The sequence below is a fragment of the Gossypium hirsutum genome, chromosome A13 (genome assembly GCF_007990345.1).
Source record: "Gossypium hirsutum isolate 1008001.06 chromosome A13, Gossypium_hirsutum_v2.1, whole genome shotgun sequence".
Taxonomy (NCBI): Eukaryota; Viridiplantae; Streptophyta; class Magnoliopsida; order Malvales; family Malvaceae; genus Gossypium; species Gossypium hirsutum.
Window position 1 is genome coordinate 32,660,597 of NC_053436.1, and position 17,229 is coordinate 32,677,825.

At 30.0% G+C, this 17,229-nt stretch overlaps 1 long non-coding RNA gene across 1 annotated transcript; it reads right to left on the reverse strand.

Moving 5' to 3' along the window:
- Window positions 1–14,695: 14,695 nt before the first annotated feature.
- On the reverse strand, window positions 14,696–16,101 carry LOC107894204 (uncharacterized). Its single transcript, XR_001683190.2, has 2 exons — window positions 15,542–16,101; window positions 14,696–15,251 (listed from the first exon to the last, which is right to left on the reverse strand). It is a non-coding gene; the product is annotated as an uncharacterized lncRNA (long non-coding RNA).
- Window positions 16,102–17,229: the final 1,128 nt, after the last annotated feature.

The window sequence follows — 17,229 nt, forward strand, 5'->3', positions numbered from 1 at the left end:
CTTAATCCCTATCCGTCACTGGAACAGGGTCACGGAGCATTACCGGAGTTTACAGATCAATTATAGAAAATTTATATCATTTACTATTCATATTAAAATCAATCACATCATCCCTTAATTGGGTCCTCAAGGCCAAAATACACGCCAGAATCAAATTAGGACTAAACTGAAAACTCAGAAAATTTTTCGCTAAATTTCAAAATTTTTCTTAGGTGTAGGGGATGCACGCTCGTGTGGTCAAGACGTGTGGCTCACACGGCCAAGTGACACACCCATGTCTTAGGCCGTGTGGGCATTCGATGTGAGGCACACAGTCGTGTCCCAGCCCGTGTTCAAACTAGGGTAGCTACTGACTTAGGTTACACGGCCAGGCCGTGTGGACAATTTAATTTTCAAAAATAGGTGCACGATTCACACGACTGAGACACATGCCCTTGTCTCTGCCTATGTGACCAATTCTGAGCATTTTATTTCTCAATTCTTAAGATGCATGGGACACACGGCCAAACCACAAGCTCCTGCGTATGGCTGTGTGTCACACACAGTTGAGACACACGCCCGTGTGTTTACCCTTGTGGATAAAATAAGACCATTTTCAAGCCTTATTTCTCACCCAAATTTTGCCTTGTACCTACATTAATACTTGCATACAAATACCAACCAATTCAAGACATTAAAACCAAACTAACATTAACATTATACATGATATATCATCACATGTATTCAAGTTCACCTTTTGTAAAACACGTATGTTTACCATAATTCAATCTCACCATATCAAGCACACATATATTAACCATATTATAACCTTATCATCACTAGCCATTCCAATGGCTATATTACAATTAACCATTTAAATGCCAACACTGACCAAGTTAGTCTATATATGCTATTATACCAAAATAAGTTTATTATTTATACCAAAACGAGTTGAAGGATAGTGTGATGGTGCTCCGACTAATTCCAACCTTCACGAGCTTCCGACACTATAAAACAGAGGAAAATAAAACAAAGTAAGCATTTAATACTTAGTAAGTTCGCATAACAGGAATTTAACTTACCATTTATATTCAATTTAAGTAATCATGTAAATAACATGCATCCCAACAAATTGACCAATTGCCTAATCACATACACTCAATCAAGCAAGTTAGTTATGAAATTCTAAATACTTTTCAACTAATAAAGATAAGCTCATCATGTAATAACTTTCATACACATATACTTTTCTTATCATATTTCATATAACATATACATTTCTATGATAAATCATCTCAAGTTCAGATTAGCCATAACAGAAATTTGCTCGTTGAATTTATTTGAAATATCGATGGATACATATGCAGTACACTTGAAGTGTACAATACTGTAAACCGTTAACTCATATTTAGGGGTACCCAATTAGGGCAAATGATTAGAAAGCACTCTTTCAAGCCATATAACAGGATGCTCATGTGAGCCATGTAACATGAAGCTTATCTGGGCTATAATAGGAAACTCATAAGAGTTTAGAACAGAAAGCTCATTGAGCTCCCAAGAGCTATTATCAGGGAGCTCTAGATAGCCATATAACAGGATGTTCAAGCGAGCCATATCAGGAAGCTCAAGAAGAGCATATAACAGGACGCTCATAAAGAGTTGCGTTTGTATCCACAATATATGCAGGATCACAACCGATCATGTAACAGGACGCTCACAAAGAGCTGTGGTAGTCCGCAGCACATGCAGGGTCACTACTGATCAGGATACTCGTAGGAACCATGTAACAGGAAACTCGAGAGGGCTTATAACAAGATTCTCTTTCAAGTTCTGGTGTGTCTGCAACATATGCAAGACCATAACCAATCGAGAAATCCTGTATCCATCAAATTCCATCTATTCAAACGAGACTTATACTTATCAAGCAATATCAAGCATGTAATTAATTTTATACATTAAGTATTTATACAATTCACACATATTTAACATTCAATTCCAAACATATTAATATACTTAATCTAGTTACACGAACTTACCTCAATAAGTGTTCGTATACAAGGATCTACTAACCCGATACTTTTTGTTTTCCTCGATCCAACTCCATACTAAGTCTATCCGGATCTATATAAATGAATTTAACACCAATTTAATCCATTTCATACTCAATCTAATTCAATTCACACACTAGGACAAATTACCATTTTGCCCCTATACTTTTCATAAATGACGATTTCATCCCTAGGCTCGGAAAATGAAATTCGTACAATTTAATCATTATTCCAAGCCTAACAGATTTTTACATATAACAGTTACAGCACATATATTTCACAAAAAATCAAAAAAATTTCATGAATTTTACATCTTTACAATTTAGTCCCTAAATCACAATTTCATGAAAATTCACTTTACAAAAGTTGTTTATCTATCAACCTTTCATTTTCTACCATAAATTTCAAAATTTCAGCATATTCATCCATGGAAAAATTTTAATACTTTGAGAACTTTACAAATTGATCCCCAAAATAGCTAGATTAGGTTATTTCGATCTCAAAAAAATAAAAATTACTAAAAACGGGACAAGATTACTTACTCAATTAGGCTTGCTTGATTTTCTTTCTCTTTCCTAGAGTTTCCATAGAATTTGGGGGAGAAGATGATATAAAATGATAATATTAGAATGTTTGAGATTTAACTTTTATTCATATATTTAATTTAGGCTTGTTTCTATACATGACCTAGCTAGTTATTCTTGATAGTTAACTATTATGCAAAACTCTTGTTAAAAGGGTTTTAAAAGTATTTTGAATTGATCTCATATCTTTTTATGGCTAAACAAAATAACGAGTTATTCGTTCCACCAGTTCTGCTCCATTCCCCGAAGTGAATGTAGTAACAAAAAACAATTATGAAAATTTAACTTATTGTCATTATTGCCAAATAGATAAGAAGAAGATGGATGATTCAAAATGTTGTCAAATGTTTATTCTTAGTACAAAATGCTCAATGGTTTATACTAATTTATCATTCCTTGAAGCAGATGATATCTATTTAATCTTATTGGTGAGAAATATGATATACGCTTACATTATTGTCTGAATTATTTTTTGCACATTCCTTGAAGTGAATGCGTGCAATAAATATAATAAATTTTATAATCATTTTTTTATCATTAAAGTCAATTTGGACATTTGAAGATTTTAACATATTTCCTAAAGTGAATATTGCATATAATTATTTGAAAATTGTATTTATTTTGTTGACTTAGTGACATTATAGGCTTCACATTGATTTAGACATTTCCAATAGTAAATGTCAGAATAGTACTTATATGTGGATATAAAGTAAAAGGAATGATAGTAAAATTATCAAATTATCACCATTTATATTGACACTATTAGTACAATTGAAATGCATGTTAAAATAAACCAGAAGTTTACTGATACAAATACATTTACTACTTGGTGTGACCAGTTAGACTATCCTGGATCATATATGATTCAAAAATTAATTGAGAATTCATATGGAAATTCATTAAAGAACTAGAAAATTCTTTAATTTAAAAAATTCTCATTTATTGCTTGGTCTCAATGAAAATTTCTTATTAGAAACTCACTAGCTAAAGTTGAGATTTAATGTCTTGCATTACTAAAATGAATATGGACCCATTCATCCACCATGTGGATGGTTTTGATATTATATGATTTTGGTAGATGCATCTACAAAATAACCACATGTGTTATCAACTTGCAACCTGTCGTTTGCAAGATTATTTGTTTAAATAATTAATTTCAGATTATGCAATTAAGATAATTCATCTTGCTAATGTTGATAAGTTTATATTTCAATCTTTTATTGATTGTTGTATATGAGTTTGAAATTTTTTTGTAAAAGCTTGTTATTTATGCGCATAGTAGTTTAGAAAAAATATTGATTGAATGCCTTTAATAATATCTAAATCATTACTTATGAGAACTAAACTTCCTATTTCAACATGAGATTATGTTGATTTACGTGTTGTATGTATCAAGCCAATAAGTTATAAATACTCTCCATTACAATTGATTTTTGGTCAAGAGCTATATATTTCTCATCTTTGAATTTTTATATATGCGTATATGTTCCAATTGCTCCACCACAATGCATAAAGATGAGTGAGTCATTAAAGAAAGTTGAGAATATATATTAATTCTGAGCCTTCTTGTATTATAAGATGTTTTGAATGTATTGAAGGTTCAATTTGAAATGATTTGTGATTACTATTTTAATTTGATAGTTTTCCTGACATTAAGGGGAGAGAAATAATAGTTGAATGAAATCACTACTTGTAATGGGTTATCATTATCTAGATCCTTATAGAAAGTAATTTGAACTAGAAGTTCAAAAATGATAACTCACTTTATTACAAGTTAACTATCAGATCTATTTACAAACTTAATGAGATTAACCAAGTGTTATATACCATATAATATTTTAATTTGAATCAAAGTCCCAGTAGGAAAATCAATTAGAATAAATGATAGATTGATCGGTTCCAAAGATAAAAACTCTTCTAGATGGTCATATAGTGGAGGCAGATACTCAAGAAGATATCCAAGACATAATTAATAGCCAAAAATCCAGAAGAGATTCAGGTACTTGAAACTGGAGATTAAAATAGTAAAAATAAAGAAATCTCAATAAGTTATATCAATTCGAGAAAATGTAGAACTGATAATAAAAGTGGTCGACAATAGTTTTACATGCAATATCATTGTTGAAATAATGGAATAAAAGGAAAATCTTGAATAAATCTATTGAGAAATATAAATATGGAATAGATTGGTCAAAATAGAAAAATGCAACTCAAGTACAATTAATTTGTGGAGTTTTTGAACCAGTAGTCCAAATATCTAAAGGTATAAAGCCAGTGATGGTACAAATAAAGTAATTTTGCAAAAATGAAATAAAAATATGAAGTTTTTCGCTAAGTCCTATCATTGATTATGAAAATATATAATATTCTTTTGTGGTGGATGCAACAACCTTTAGATATATTATTAAACTGGCAATTCATAGAAGATTTAACATGAGTCTAATGATTGTTGTTACAACCTTTTGTAACACCCATATCCCATTTCCGTTGCTAGAATAGGATATCTGATGTTACCAGTCAAGTTAGAATAGTTAAAATGATTTACATTCAATAATCAATTCAATTCCATAATTACAAGTAATATTCATTATAAAAGAGATAATTTGGTTTTGGGTCTTAAATTGAGCTTTCGAAGCTCTAGAAATAAGTTACAAACATTCAGGGGCCAAATTGGAACAAATCAGAACTTTCAAGAAAAATTCAAAAAAATTTAAGTCAATGGTCACACGGTCGTGTATCCAGGCCGTGTGATAGAGTCCAGCCCGTGTGGTTAACCCACATACCCATGCGCGACCTTATACGTCTGTGTGCATGAACTGTGTAACTTTCTGATTTGGATTACATGGTCGTGTCGCAGGCTGTGTGCTAACCCGTGTAACATTCAAAATCCCTCACATGACTGTGTCGCTGGCCGTGTGTTTACCCATGTGAGATCTGCACCTATACTATCTAAAAACACACTCTAGGTACACGACTGTATGGGTTACCTGTGTGCTTCACATGGCCATGTGACAACCCGTGTCCTAGGCCGTGTGAGGCCAAAATGACCCAATCCATGCATAAGTTTCATCCATTTGCTTAGGTACATAAAACATTTTCTAACATACAATTTTGTAGGTCATTAGACACCCCTAATGGCATCCAAAACATATAATAGAATCAATTCAAATGCCTAACCAATGTGCCATCATTGACACCTCAATACTTCATGACAAAGCACTTCCATACTAACACATACAAAGCACAAATACATAATGAATTTTACTTCCATTTCATAACTTACCATAATTTAGTATAGGGTCATTGATTTCACTTAAATCATTCATTTCTACTTAAGCAAACAAGCATACTTTCTTAGCTATTCAACCTAGCAACTCAAATTTTAAAGATATCACTTGCACAACGAGGATTCAGTATCACACATACAAAAGAGTTCTACTACATGCCATATATATCAAACTAAAACAAAGTCTACCAAAAATCTCCTAGATAGTGTGATTTCTTATGTTGACCCGATCTTCTAAGCCTTCAAAATGTAATCTACAAAATGAGACAAGTACAAGTAAGCTTGAATTGAGCTTAGTAAGTTTGTATATATTGATAAACCTTTCCAAATTAAACATATTAATTAATTAAAATTAAATGCTGAAATACAACCTTTATCAATAACCAACAATCAATACAGTAGTTCAGTATATTCAGTGGATAATACTCGTTTGAGCTTTACTCAGTATATCAGTAGATTTCACTCAACTAAGCTTCTTCAGTATATCAGTAGATAACATTCCTTGAGATTTATTCAGTATATCAGTAGATTCTTTTACTCCCTAGAGCATTCATTTCAATAAATTCAGTAGGTATGGCTTACGAGCACATATGTTTTAGTAGATTCAGTAGGTATGACTCGTCTGAGCACCAATCAATATATCAGTGGGTAATGCTCTATGATCTCATTCGGTATATAATATAACATTCAATAACAGTATATTAACAAGAGTATAAGGATTATTAGAATCATAATTAAATGCATGAACTTACAGGATTAATTTGTAGTAACGACTCATACTATCTGAATCAGTGATCAATGTCATTTCAGTTCATTATTTCCATTTCCAATTACACACATAAATATAATCCAATATTATGCAATTAAGTTCCTATAATAAATTTAAAAATGTACTAAAATTAAATCGTACGAACTTACCTGACTAAATTGCAACATCGGCAAAGGTACATGGACTATTCGGTAATTTCTCTTTCCCTTAGTTTTCCACTAGTTCCTGATTTAAAATAAGTCTTTTTTATGCAATTAAGTCTTTTTTGGCCTTTTTACTAAATTGTCCACAATATTTTATTTTTATTCAATTTAGTCTCTAAGCCATAATCATGCAAATTAACCATTTTTATTTAAAAACATCCATGGCAAAATATTCAATGACTTCAATACAACCATATTTGCAATTATTTCTCATCAAGTCCTTGTAACTTCATCACTTTGACAATTTAGTCCTTAAACCTTAAAATCATTAAAAACTATTTTACAAAATAGTCCTATCTAACAACCAAAATCAATATTCTTTCATAAAATTTTAAGAATAACACAAACTCAATAATGACACAATCCAAAACATTTAACAGTTTTACAAATTGGTCATCGAGTTGGCTAGATTAAGTTAATACGAGCTCAAAAATATAAAAATTACTAAAAACGGGCGAGGTTTACCTCCTAAATCAAAGGACTAATGTTCACTAAAGCTTCCTCCCATGGCTTCTAGGTTTTTCGGTTCTAATTGAAGAAGATGATAAGTTAAAAAATAATTTTAACTTGTTTTGTTTATTAAATTTCATTTAATTTTCAATTTACTATTTTGTCCTTTCTAATTACTCATAATTTTCAACATTTATAAGCCTAATACCATCCACTATCCCTTCTAATGGTATAATTGTCATTCAAGGAGGGTTTAATTGCACAATTGGTCTTTCAATTTTATTAAATTTCAACTAAATAAACTTAATTTTCAATTTAATCCTAAACTGATTAGGACTAAAAGATAAATAGCCCAAAAGTTAGTGGATTTAATCATTTCCACCCCCGCTTGGACTTTTTGACCATGTTTAATTACCATTTTGGTCCTTTTACTATTTTAAATCTATAGCGATTAGCTTTTGTCTCTTTTACAATTTAATCTTTTTACCTTGATTAAGCAATAAATCATCAAAATTATCGGACTAAACTTCAATTCATATATAATATGACTCTGTAAATATTTAATAAAAATATTTGCGACTTTATATTATGGAAACAAGGTCCTAATACCTCGTTTTCAATAACCACTTGATTTTTGAACTGAACCACTTATATTAACTTTTAATTCAATTGTTTTAAATTCATCAAATCAAAATTCAATATCAATAAATAAAATTATTATTGACTCATATAATTTAAATACTAATTATACTAACTCACTCGTTGGATTTGTGGTCCCGAAACCACTATTTCCGACACCATTGAAAAACGAATTGTTACATCTTTTATGAATCACTATATAGTAAAGTTTGTATTAAAATCCTTGAAGAATTTAGAATACTAGAAGCATATTAAATTCTCGGGAAGTTATTCATTCATATGAATTGAAATAATTTGAACATATGTGGTAAATTTGACTTAGTAAATAGTAGTTAAAGGAGGATTATAAAATGATTCAAAATACCTATTTGTATTTTTATAAAAGAATCATGATTAAAGTTTGTTGTGATTATTGTTGAAACTCCTGAAGAGATCAAAATATATTTCTACAAAATTTTCTCTCGCTCATGACTTTCAAAATCATGGTGACATAAATGTTTAACAAATACATTCAAATAGTCATTTAAAAATTTAAAAAGCTAGTATTTAAGATTGAATACATAGAATATGAGATATTGTGTGATGTTTTCATGAGGGAGAGTAAATACGCGTTGTACTCTTTTTCCCTTAACCGAGTTTTTGTCCCATTAGGTTTTCCTAGTAATGTTTTTAATGAGACATCATGTTATATGTATTATAGATATGTGTACTCTGTTTCCTTCACTAGGAATTTTTTTTCACAGGGTTTTTATCTTAATAAGATATTAGCGAGACACATTATTTATCACTGGATATCCAATGGGGAGTGTTATGATTATTTTATTATTAAGTGGATGTCTATCAAGATCAAGATAAGTTTTGATGTACTTTAAATTCTGATAGTCATTAGAAGTCTTATGTCTATAAATATAGACCTTGGAGAAGAATTATAGATTATTCCCATTGATCAATAAAATTCATATGTTCTCTTTTGCTTTTCCATTTTCTTTGTTCTTTACTCTCTGTCTTTTTATTTTATAGCATATCTCTTTTTTTCTAAAAAAATTAATGTCTCTTAATTAATGTTATTAAACACATGTATTACTTCAAAATAAAAATAAATAACATATAACATGTAAATAATAATTAAAATAAATAATAGTTTATAAATAAAAAGTTTGAATTATTATTTAAGTAATGGTATAATATTATTAAAATTACTTTTTACAGTGATAAAATAAATAATATATATAACACAAGATATTTTATTTATTATTTGTTGTATATTATTTTTGAGTATATACATATATTTTAAATATGTAGTTTTTACACACATAAAATTTGTAGTATATATAAAATATATAGGATTCATTTTACCTATTAATATATATACACAATCCAAATATTTATAAAAAAAACTATATTATTTCAATATTATTCACATCTGCATTACATATATAATTATATAATAAGTAGTATTTTACAATATTATAAATTATAAGGTGATTCTCTTTAGGTACATTTTTAAAGAAAATAGATTTTATTGATTTATTAAATGTATATGATAAAAGCAACTGTCTTCCACATTTACATTATTTTACAAGTTTGTTTACTAAATTAAAAAAAAAAAGTAGAAAGAAGAGCAAAACAAAAAAGAGCAGTGTTAAGGGTTTGAAGAATTAGTGTTGTTGCAAACTAAAAAACCCAATTACTTCATGTAAAAGAAGACATTATCAACCATGTTTACAAGCAAGCAGGCCGGGGCTAAAGTCAGAAAAGCTTTTAGGGGTCAAAATTAAATTGTAATTTTTTCGATAGTAAAAATGTAAGTTTATCATTTTAATAGTCTATATCTTTATAATTTGTAAAGAATTAAATTATTTTTTATCATTTTTAAGGGAGTCAAAGTACAATTTTACCTTTATTAATTTGTCTAAAATATTAATTTGTCTCATTTTACCTCAAAAGCCAATACCAACCAATAAGAATGTGGCACATGACGAGTTTTTATCATACGCCACACTTTTGAAATAAAATGAGACAAAATTGATTGTTTAGATACTATTGACTAAAAAAGCTTAGATGCTAACATGAGAAAAATAATATAATTTAATATCAATTTTCTTAGGTTAAAGTATGTTATAAGTCCATGTACTTTTCTAAATTTGCAACTTAGTCCCTCTACTTTTCAAGTTTCAAAATTAATGTCCAATTATTAACATCAGTAAACTTTTTCTATTAAATTTATTGGTATGACATTTTGGAATAAAAAAAATACTCATTTGGCAACAATGTGACTAAAATGTTATAATAAACCTAAATTTGACAAAAGAGAACTAACTATGTTAACTACTGTACTTGCATTTTTAAGTTTGAAAAGTAAAAAAAGAAAAAAAATTCCTTGAAATAAAACTAAGGGTTTATGTGGCATGTACATAGGTGTTAAACTTTTGCTCACACTATCCTGCTATCGACTCGTTAGATTTTTGCTCATCTTAAGCTCAGTTATGTGGCATGTACATAGGTGTTACTATAAGTGTTAACTTTGAATTTATAGTTGATTAAACTTAGTGAATGTTTGAATTATGGAATTTCAATGTTCAAATATGTAGTTGCATGTTTGGTAGCTTGTATGATATTGTGTATGGCATTTTAAATTGCATAAGTGAGATTAATATGGCATGGTTCTTGTCGGTTTGAATGGCTTGAAAGCATGATTATATAGATAAAGTTTAAATAGGTTAAATTTGTATGAAATGGTGCCAAATTAAGGCATAATGGATTGATTGATTTTGGAAATGGTTAAATGAATATTATGGAATGTATTTTGGTTGGTTTTGTGCGGGTACAAAGGTGCAATTATGCACCAAATAGGTTAATGGCGTAATTGGCTTGAAATAGGTACCAAAAGACCTTATTTGTACAAAAAAAAATGGAGTCCTCGTCCCAACGACCACATTTTCCTCATCGCGACGTTGGTCGATAATATGTGATGTCGTGATGTTGAATGGCCCTATAACAGCCCATTTTTAATGTTTTCAGAAACAGTGATTTCGGGACCACAATTTCGACGAGTGAATTATTATGTTATTATTTATTTAATGTTTATAGGATTATGTTTAGGTCGTATTAAAATTTTGTTAAGAAATTTTGATGTTTAAATGGTTAATTAGGTGAAAAGGACTAAATAGTAAAAGGTGTAAAAGTTGAATTCTATTAGTTAAAAAGAATAAATGGCTATGGAAAGGAAATCTAATGGACTTAAATGGTAATTATACCATAATTAAGTTAGTGGATAGTTTTGGACAAGGTTTAATTGAAATTTATGATTAATAATAAGGTAAAATGGTAAATTAATTAATGAACATAAAATTAAGTAAACCAAATATCATCGTCTCCACTATTTTATCTTTTCTAACCTAAAACACCATTAAAATAAGCTTGGAGCATTCGCCTAGCTTTGTTCTTGTGCATGGTATGTATAATTGTCTCGTTTTTAATGATTTTTATATTTTTGAGTTCGTTTTAGCTTAATCTTGTTAGCTTGGGGGTTAATTTGCAAAATTGTTAAAAGATTGAAGGGCTTACCATGAATGTTTTTGAACGTATTTTGATGTTAGTTGATAGACTATTAACTCTAGTTGTTAAATAAACATATTTTGTTAAGTGATTTTTTTATGAAATTGCATTTAAGGATTTATTTGTGAAAATAGTAAAATTTCATGGTAAAATTATGAAATAATGATTTAGGTGGATTAGTATGAGTCCCTAAGAAGTTCAACTAGGTTGAAAGGAGTATTAAAATGGTTAAATTTCAAGTTATGAGCTTAAGGACTAAATTATGAAAAGTTAAAATGTTAGGAAAAATTTGTAATTTTGCATAAATATGAATGATGGACTAAATTGAATTCTAGAAGTACTTAATTGATTGAAATTATTTATTTAGATAAATATAAATCACAATTGGACTTAAATCAAGGAAAAGCTAAAGCTTCGGATTAGTTTGATTTTACTTCTACGCCCTAGTTATTGAGGTAAGTTCGTATGAACTGTAATCGTTTTAATATTAGCTAAATTTGAATGTTTGCTATGTTGTAATATAGATGAATTTGAAAATAAATGTATAAATGCTATGAGGAATTGATGGACAATGAGTCTCGGTTGAACCTTAAGAATTCTTAGGATACAAATGACATGTCATTAGGGATTTCATATTTTGAGTGTTGGTCTTGAATGTCCTACCAATGATTGAGGTCTTACATTTGTTGTGGATTTTCCATAGCTCATGTGAGCAGTATTGTGTAGCTTACATTCCGACCCACAGCTCGTGTGAACCTTGATGTAAAGGAAATGTTACAATTATATGTAAATGCACACTATGTATCAGCTTTCCTGAGTATCTTGTGTAATTCTAGATGGTTCAATGGGTAAGAAAAGGAATGGAACAGTAAGTAAGTTGATAAGCCATAAATGTAACATATTTTAATCTCATTCTTAATGCTTTTATGGATGATTAATGATGTAAATTAGTGAATTTGATGCTCCTAATCCCTTAAATTCATGTTTCTATACTTAGGAGAGCATTTGGGTGCAAAAAAGAGTGAAAAAGGGGCCAAAATCGGAGTTTTCAGGATCCACACGGGCAGGCCACACGCCCTTGTGATCCATAGGGGTAGGCCATACGTCCATGTGCCAACCCATGTTGATATCGCTCCCTGTTTCCCAAACACACAGAAAAAGCAATTTTTAAGGTTTCTAAGCACTCAAAAGTTTATAAATACATACTAGAAGAAGACTTAAGTGGACACACAGAGCAGAAAGCAGAAATTACTCGAAGGAAGCCGTTGGAATCATCTTGAAAGCAGATCCACTTCAAGATTAACGATCTCCGTTCGAATTTCTCTCGAAGTTTATTTGGGTTTTTTTTATGTCTTGTTGTTTTTCTAAATTTGAGATGTTTTCTTTCATATTATGAACTAAACTCCCTAAATACCTAGGGAGGATGAAACCTATGATGGATCTTATTATTTAATTTTCTGAATTACATGATAAATACTTGTTCTTGTTCTTAATTATGTGTTTTAATTCTTGCCTTAATATTTTCAGGATATTAATTCAAGTTTGATGTGCTTATTCAGTGGAGCAAAAGTCACTGTTTAAGAGTAGATCTGGCATAATTAAGCGGAGTTGCATGCAGTCCTAGAGATAGGACGACATAAATCTGCCAGATTAGAGTCAAATCTAATAAGGGAATCCATAGATTGAGTTAATGTGACAATACGAGTTTTAATTAGAAAGATATTTCAATTAATCAACTTAGAGTCAGTTGTTCTTAGTCTCGAAAGAGATATTAACATAATTTAAGGATTTCTACGAATCAAGACAAGTGAATAAATCGTTTGATTCAGAGTCAGAATAATAAGTGAAGTCTAGGTGGATTCTTTCCTAGGTATTGTCCTCTTTATAAGTTTTCTTCAAGTATTTTTCCCAATTCGCTCTCTGTCGCATTCAGTAGTTAATTAGTTAGTTAATTTTAGATTAAAACAAATCCCTTATATTTTTAGGCTAAATAATAGAAAGATAGTTAATACTAGTACTTTTAGTTCTTATGGATACGATATTCTGGACTCACTATAGCTGTACTACCATTCGATAGGTGCGCTTGCCTTAGTCGTGATCGTAGTCTAGTTTAGTGATTCATAAAACGATCATCATAAGTTAATGGAAATGTTCATGATTTTATGAAAAGGATGATGCATATGTAATGTATCTTATGAAATCTACTTATGATATAATTGAACTTATATGTGATGTTGATGAATCTACTAACATGTGAGCTTGATGATGCTTGAATAGGCTTATACTAATCTCATGGCATTGGTAATGGTTTATGTTTAACCTATAAATTGTGTTATTGAGGTGGTAAGTTATGTTTAAGTTTATATGAATTTACTAAGCACTCGTTGCTTACGTAGTTATTTTCTTTTGTTTTATAAATTATCGGAAGCTTGTCCGGTTCCAAGTTTGTCGGAGACCTATCGCACTATCCAGTAGTCAATTTGGTAGTTTTTGAGTAATTTTGGTCAGGGTTAATAACGACATGTATATTTTATCTTGTAATGGTATTTAGTGAATGTGTTTATATAAGTTTTCGTATGTTTAAGCCTTTGACGTTATGTTGGTTTGGTGTACTTTGATTCCTTATCAAGTTATGTCATTTTGATCACATTTAAGTACATGTATATAAGGTTCTTTTGGTATGTTTGTAATGGCTTGATAATGGTTATTTGTGATATGTTTAGGTAGTTAATTGAACTAGGTTATTATGTTTGGAAAATGGCAAAGTTGGTATGTTTTGGTAATTGATGTTTTGATATAATTGTGGTGCCTTTGAATGGCATATTGCTTAGGTGATTTAGGATGTTTGATATGTTATGCTTGTATGTATTTGGATGGTGCTTGAATCCCTTGAATGTGTGTTCAATTATTTTGAATGGTTAGTTATGAAATGGATTTGAAATGGCCTGTTTTTAGGTAAATTTTGGGTTCACACGGTCGTTTGTCATTTGAGAATTCTATTGTTTCAAGTCAGTGTGTAACACCTCAATTCCAAATACGGAGTACTCAAATACCAAGGCGCTACATCGGGTCACCGGAGTAACCCAACAAAATTTTCAAATAATTCAAAACATTAAAATACATTTTATATAAGAGAAAATGCCATACATAGTTATTCTGCAAACAATAATAAAAGTAGCTATATAAAATATGTGGAGCTTCAATATCATCGTATATCAAAATAGTCAAAATAACAAAAATGATAAATGAGTTACAGACCTACAAAAATACAAGGCCTTAGGAATATAATGCCCACTAATAGATAAGATACTGTACTCTGAACACGTGATGCTAGAAGTCCCTTATCGATGATGTTCCTCAGACACGAACAAAAGTCTACAAATCTGAACATGAAGACAATTCGAAGGCTAAGCTTTACAGGCTCTGTAATGGGCCAATTTAGCCCGGGCCCGTATAAACACAAAACCAAAAAATAAAAAAACAATAAATAATATAAAAAAAATCCAGATATCAATAGTCCATTATCTGTCCAATTACATAACCCAGACCTAAAATTAAAACCAAGTCACAAGCCCAATAACTTAGCCCAATACCCTAAACGGCCCAGAAATTGAGCCCAATGTCAGCAAACCCTAGCAGCCTTGGCTTGCGCCGAAGCAGCCCCAGCAGCCTCCAGGCGCCGTACACTCCTCCTATGCCAGCACACGCCCTCGTACACACGCCATACCTCCGTACCTGCAAACAAACGAGGCAGAACAGCAGCGAATGCAAACAAAAGAGAAATATTGTATTTTTTATTTTGATTTTCTTTTTTTCTTCGGCTATAAAGCTGAAATTTTAATCCTTGTAATCGGTTACATAAAAAAACAGACATTTACGCAATCCGCAATAGAGAGAAATCAGAATAGAACTAGAAGGTGATTTTTTTTTGAACGCCTTGTGTTTCTTTTTTTTTTCGCATCTGTTTCATCTTCCTTTCGTGTTTCATATGTTTTATGCATAATATAATAAAAAAGGAAGCATACCTTCAAACGAGCCATCGAGGACCATCTCTTCTTCGTCGAAATTGAAGCTTGAGATGGGTTTTCGGGCTAAAAATCTTACCTTTCGAGGTGAGGCTTAGAATAGGAGAATGAAACAACTCCATGGGGAGCCACCGTCCATCAATTTCAATGGCGGAATGGGGCAGTCGAATGGTCAAATAGGGGGATGGGAAAACCCCAAAATTTGCTGTGTTGAAACCCTAAGAATTGGGTCTGCTGCTTATGGCGAAAAAAAGGGGAATAGTAAGCTGCCATTCAATGGCTTTTAGTTTCAAATATTAAGCAAAACGGTACCGTGTAAGAAGAGTGGGGGGAGCCTTTTGCGCCTAAAATGGTCTATTTTTGCAACAAGTCCTTCCCCTTGCGCACAGCCTTCAATTTGCATCCAATTTGCCTACCTTGTGTTTTAAAATTAGCCCTGTAGTTTGCGCGTGTTTGCGCTTTGGTCCGTGTCTCTGCTTTGCGTTTTAGAACTTGGGTTATTTCCAGTTCTAGTCCTTTTACATTGATGCGCATCACACGTTGGCCCTCTTTTGATTATTTTATTTATAAATTAGCCCATTCATTTTAATTGTATTTTAATTGAGTCCATTTGATTTACATGGTCTATCATTTTTTTTATCAACTTAATACTTTCTATACATGTATATACATACTTTTTTTGAATTAACATGATAATATTACCCCCTGTTTTTATAAAGTCTTTATTTTAAAGTTTTCTTTTATCATATTGTTTTAAAAAAAATTATATATTACTTCGTTTTATTCATATAATATTGTGCATATATAGTTCATGGCAAGACTAGTTTTTTTTATATTCTATATATTATTAATTCTACGTTACTTTTACATACATAATTCCTTTTAAACCTACTTGTATATTTGTGTTTGTATTTTTTAGCCCATCATGTATATAATTTATTCTCAAGAACACATCTTATTATATATATATTTAGAACCTTTCACGTTGTACATAATATTTAAATTGTCTTTCACCATATGTACATGTTTAAGTTCTAGCCATTTTTCCATATTAATTTAAAATTTGTCGTATTCTTCATTTTTAAATTATTTTATTATTAATCTAAGGTTTACATATATTATTTATTTTAGATATATACTATTTGTTTTGTGTTGTTACATATTTTCCAGTTTAAAACTTGATGTATCCTTAAAATCGTTTTATCATTCTTTTAAAAAAAGAGTTTTCATATATTTTTATATACATATTTATATTTTATGCTCATATTCGATCCTTTTATATATATATGGTGTATATGTCATTTAAATTATTTTTCTTTTTTATATATATATGGTCATTTTTAACTAGATACTCCTAAAAAAAACATACTTTGTACATATGAGCATACTTTTTTTTATATATATTAAAGTTAACTTGTTTCATATATATATTATTAACCCTATATTATTTTATACATATGATTTCTCAAATTTTTTTCTTGTATTTCATTATATAGTCCTACGTAATATATCTTCTAAGTAATCATTATTTATATATGTATATTTATTGATACCTACATTTGATCTATATATTATTAAATCCATGTGTTTCATACATATAGTCTTCTTTATATATATATAAGCATGTTCTTAAGTCCATTATATGACTTGTTATAAAATTAATTTAAGCTTGTAGGTATTTCTATGTT